The sequence below is a fragment of the Anopheles moucheti genome, chromosome 3, assembly GCF_943734755.1.
Source record: "Anopheles moucheti chromosome 3, idAnoMoucSN_F20_07, whole genome shotgun sequence".
In the NCBI taxonomy this organism is placed as follows: Eukaryota; Metazoa; Arthropoda; class Insecta; order Diptera; family Culicidae; genus Anopheles; species Anopheles moucheti.
The window spans coordinates 52,849,405-52,855,404 of NC_069141.1; positions in this window are offsets into that span (position 1 = coordinate 52,849,405).

Consider the following 6,000-nt stretch of genomic DNA (forward strand, 5'->3'; position numbering starts at 1 on the left):
ATTCTATTAAAATCTATAATACGGCGAAGGCCGTAATAATGGAAATATAAATAAATAAATCTATTAAAATCCCTATGCTATATTAAATATATTGAGCTATGAAATCTATACTACTAGATCTTGATTCATTTTGGATTCAACAGAAAATTAGGAATAGGAAATAGGAATATTTGATATTTTTCATGAATTCATTGAATAATTGATATTTGATGTCCATATCCGAAATAACAAATCTGAAACACTTTTACACAAAGCTGGTGTACCACAAGATAACATATTATCACCACTGCTATTCAACATTAACATATTAGATTTACCAACTATGAATACTTGTGAATCTCTTCTTTACTAGTTATACCAGTAAACGAAAACTTCCCCAATGTTGTTTAAAAATAAATAACACAACATTCCAATAATGCGAATATTAAAACATTCCATGGAAAAATCGTGCAAAATACTGAGGAATCACTATGGATCAGCGCATTACATTTAAATCACATTTAGAAAATTTGGCTAGACACTCTCTAGTCAATATATCACTTTAAGAAAATCAATATTAAATCGTCAATATAAATTTCATCTTATATAAAGCATGCTTCAGATCTACATTCATGTACGTTGTTCTTGTATGGCAGAGTTACGCCAAAACTAACTTAAAGAAGTTACATATTTCCCAACACAATTTACTGATTGTGCGATTTTTGGAAATTTAACAGCAGAGTTAATTTATAGCAAAAAAACAATTAAAAGGTAAAATCTTGTTCAAAAATATCTTCCTTGGTTATGTGAAACATTTGTTTCTATGTGATAAATTAAATGCAAAGAAGAATATCGACCTTGTGACTTTAAAGTATGAACAAAATTGCACCAGGATTTCCGAATGTATAGTACCAGGAGAGCATCCACGGAAGATGTAGCACCTAGTACAGCAATTTTCCCCCAAAAACCACCGAAAAACTGCTTCGAAAAGTACCAGTTTCCGAATGTATAGTACCCGGAGAGCATCTACGGAAGAGGTAGCACCTAGTACAGGAGTTTTGCTCGAAAACCACAAAAAAACTGCTTCAAAAACTACCAGCTTTCGAATGTTTAGTACCAGGAGAGCATACCACGGAAGAGGAAGCACCTAGTACAGGAGTTTTGCTCGAAAACCGCCTAAAGGTATGCAATGTTTATACACTAACTTTCCATACAAACCAGCTGTTTTCAGATTTCCGATACCAGGAGAGCATGTTTTTCAAGAGGTAACACCTGGTACCAGCTGAATACCAGGATGTTGCACGACACATGTTGCACAACACATGTTGCGCAACATTTGTTGCACAACATCTGGCATGCAACATATGTTGCGCGACATATGTTGCGCAACATCTTGCGTGCAACATCTTTCATGCAACAACTTGGGATTGCATACCTTACGGCGCATTGCAAGTTGGTTGCAAAGTTAGTGTATAAACATTGCATACCTTACGGCGCAGTACCAGGAGCTACCTCTTCCGTGGATGCTCTCCTGGTACTATACATTCGGAATCTGGTAGTTTTCGAATAAATTTTTCTCCACCAACGGGAAAGTTAGTGTTTAAACATTGCATACCTTTCGGCGGTTTTCGAGCAAAATTGCTGTACAAGGTGCTACCTCTTCCGTGGATCGGCTTTCCTGGTATCGGCAATCTGAAAACAACTGGTTTGTTTGGAATTTCGTACCAGCCGACGGAAAGTTTGAGCGAGATTTTTACTGCTTGTCTGCCTTGTGCCTAGTGATGGGTCAAGTCGCACTTTTCACTGTGCGGTGTGTGGTACCACGCACAATTCGTTGTGTTGTGCTATTGTGGTACCACAGTAAAATGTCACATCACTTGCATGCAACACACTCTCCGTATGTGGCATACAATTTTTGTGGTGCCACAATGTCACAAAGCGCACAGTTTTTGTGGTACCACAATTTTAGTGTTGCGCACAATTTTTGTGGTACCACACATGTATTGTGCTGCGCACAGTTTTTGTGGTACCACAATTTTTGTGTATCGCACAATTTTTGTGTATCGCACAATTTTTGTGTATCGCACAATTTTTGTGTATCGCACAATTTTTGTGGTACCACACAGTTATTGTGCTGCGCACAATATTTGTGGTACCATAATTTTTGTGGTACTACACAGTTATTGTGCTTATTTAATATTATCTACGTTAATTCTTTTACATGTTGTGTTCAGCAGATTAAATGAGGTGCTTTTATTAATTTGCTTTTATAAAACAAAAATGCAGTAGCGAAACCATGGATTTTTTTAAAATAATATCATACCGTTTTGCACATGTTTGCTTTCGTTCAATTTGTACGTTTGGATTGTAACCTTGTGCCCTAAAACCTAAATAAATCTAAAAGTAATATTAATACAACTTCGTTTTGTTTAAGCAGAAATACAGTAGGTTATAACTAGTTGGGTTTCTTTTTAATAGGCAGTTCAACAGTTGCGTTGAATGCCAAAAAACGTGGTGTATTTGACTTAAGTTAGAAAGCATGGAGTGTTACTAAAGAATTAAAAAGTATGGTATATGATTAATTCTATGATGCAACCAAAAACTGTTTTAATAAATATAGTTCTGTTTTATTATTTTTCTTCTTATATCTTGTCTTTTCAAAAACCCAATTATTTAGTTCGCTCTCACTACCTAAAACATATTAGTATCCCAACCAATAAGGTCTGACTTAATTCACTCTTCGAATTCTAAATATTATTATTCAATTGTATTGAATTTATTGAATTATTCAATCTACATTATCAAGAAAGAAAAGATAAACCATATAAACGCCTTTACTCCTATTGGCTTGTGAGAAATCATATCACAATCGAAAGTGATATGAACATTATTGCAAAAGTACTTGAAAAGTATTGAAAGTAGGAGTTTTTTTATTCAGTTTCAGACTAATGTAACTATTTCAGTATTACGCATTTTTTGCAACGTGCTTTAACTCTATCTCCAAGAAGCGAACAGTTTTAAATTTGACTGTAAATGGATAAGACGATAGTTAACATAATGCTTAATCACTCATTTTGCAATAATCAGATATGCAGTCAAGGTTTTGTTTTGTACATATAAAAAATTGTGTGAAGAGGGTGGCCCGGAGGTTGATGGTAGCTGCACCGATCTTCACACGAACGGACCGGACCAAATTCCCATCCATGCCATTTAAGATAGCAAAAAAATTAAAAGCTTTCTTTTGAAAAAAACAGACATAAATTAAAAAAAACAGACATAAATAGTAGCGTCAACTGTTCTGTCACAACTTCAAACTGGGAAAGCATTCTTCTTCGATAGGCCTGAAGCCCCAAGGTCTTCCTCGATGAGGCTGAGAGAGCAGGATGATGAGACTGCGAGAGCCGTATGCGAGGCTCAGAGAGCCGACGTGGTGAGGCTGCGAGAGCCGACTTGAACTATCCTTAGTCCTTGCGAGTTTGCTAATGACTAACTGAAAAACGCGAAGGATCCCTTTTTATACCCTGTTTTTCTGGTGCGAGCAGATCACTCGCGGGCAGTATCTTACGCTCTGGTAACAAAGATGTTGCGCTTGCTACCGTAAGCCGTGCGCTAGGCGGAATTCTAAGAATTTTTGGTTTCTGATACAACAAGTACTTAATGTCTAACCATCGCTAATACAGCAACACCATGGGTGGTGTCTATCCATAGTGTTTGAATAAACCAGTTAGTCAACAGCAAGATTTAGGAGTTTATCCTTTGACAACCTAGCTGTCAGCTCTATTGCGAGTCCTGGTAACGGGTAGCGGACAATAGATACCTGGCAGTGCTCTCCGGTTTGTTAAAGATCAAGTCTGTTGTTTTTGGCCCCTATGAGAATTCATTTCTCAAAATTTCAGTTCAATCAGTGCAGGGCGCAATCCTTCACAGTATTCACACATTTTAAATTGTGCATTCAGTCGCCATTAAAAGATCGCAGTAAGTATTTCAGACCTAGATAGTTTTATTGTATTCGTCAAACTTACATCTTTATTGTATTTATATTTTATTAGGAAGATGTCTACAGAGCGCAAAAACAGTGATGTTTGGGGATATTTTGTGCAACAAAGTTCTGAAACTTCATACAAATGCCGAATATGCCAAAGAATTTTGTCAGTAAAGCAGAAATCAACATATAGCTTAAAACGACATCTCGAAACGAAACACCCGACGTGGGCATCGCCTTCATCAACTGATTCATCGCCTAAGACTAACGATAAGAACGTAAGTGAGGATACAGGAGAGCATAGCAAAAGTTCTGTGACACGGAAAGTTGTACAAGGAACGCTAGCAGGTTTTGTAAACGTGCACAAACCGCTAAAAACAATCGCAAAAGCAAACATTGACAAAAAACTGCTCAAAGTATTTTGCAACCATGCATTGCCATTTCAGCTGGTTGAGGCCCCTGACTTCCAAGATTTTGTCAAAACATTATGTCCTAATTACAACCTGCCAGCACGTAAAACGTTAAGTAATGCTATGCTTGACGCAAGCTTTCAGGATTTATTAGAGGAAGTGAAAACCAACCTTGTTTCTGTGAAGGCGGTTGCTTTGACATCAGATGGTTGGACGGATATAAACAACGTGAGTTTCTTGGCCGCTACTGTTCATTACGTCCATGAAGAAAGTGGACAACTCAAATCTCATCTGTTGGAATGTGGGAAATTTATAGAACGACACACCTCTCAAAACATTGCAGATTGGCTAATAACTGTCCAGGAAGCATTCAACTTAGCAAGCAAAGTAGTGTGTATAGTAACGGATAATGCTTCTAATATGAAGAACGCAGTTGCTTCATTGGGTATTGAACATATGCCGTGTTTTGCTCACTCGTTGAATCTTGCCGTTAAAGATTCTATTAAGGAATCAATATCTCAAACGGTGGATAGAGTTAAACAAATCGTTTTGTTTTACAAAAGAAGCTCGGCTGCTACTTTGAAACTATGCGAGCTACAACGAAACCTGAACTACAAAGAACTTAAACTTATTTTGGATGTTCCTACCAGATGGAATTCAACATTTTTTATGTTGGAAAGGTTTCATGCAAACAAGGAACCAATTATTTCTTCTCTTGCCTTGTTGAGAGCTTCTAACACAATAGAAGACAACGATTGGCAAATAATGAAAGAAGCAGTAAATATACTAAGAGTATTCGACACTATTACTCAAGAAATTTCAGCTGAAAAAAATATTACCTTCTCAAAAATGAGTGTAATTATACGGGTACTATCTACTAAACTAGAAAGCTACGACCTTGTGAATTATACCAAAGAGATAAAAACAATGATAAAAAGTTTGTTAGAAAACATAAGAAAAAGATATATGTACTTAAGCAAAGATGTTGTAGCATATGCGTCCATTTTAGATCCAAGATTTAAGAAAAAAGGATTTGCAAACGACTGCGATTTTAACAAGAAATGTGCTAGTTTAATATTGCTCATGGATAAGTTAACAGATGAAACTGAAGATCATGTTGAAAATACGCAAAATAATGAATCGGTTAGGGAAGAGATCAAAACTTTGGATTCCAATAATTTTTGGGATGAATTTGATGTAGGTTCAACCCCTCAAGTGGTGCTTCATGCGCGTTCGTCCAGCAAAAAAGAGTTGGACAACTATTTAGCGGAACCTCTTATACATCGGAAGGACGACCCACTCGAATGGTGGAACTTAGAAAAGTACAAATATCCCAGACTGTATCAATTAATGTTACGCACCCTCTGTATACCAGCATCTTCGGTACCTTGCGAGCGTGTTTTTTCAAAAGCTGGAGATGTGGAAACAAGCAAGAGAAACCGACTAACAGCTAGCAAAATGAGCAAAATTTTGTTTATTAAACATAATCAGCAGTGAATTATGAATTATCAATGAATTATCCAACGGAATTATTTAGTTTAGTAAGATTTGTAAAACTAAAAATGAACAAAGTTCAAATACATTATATTATGAAGCAACAGCTTTATTAGGTAAATAAAACTGAACTCT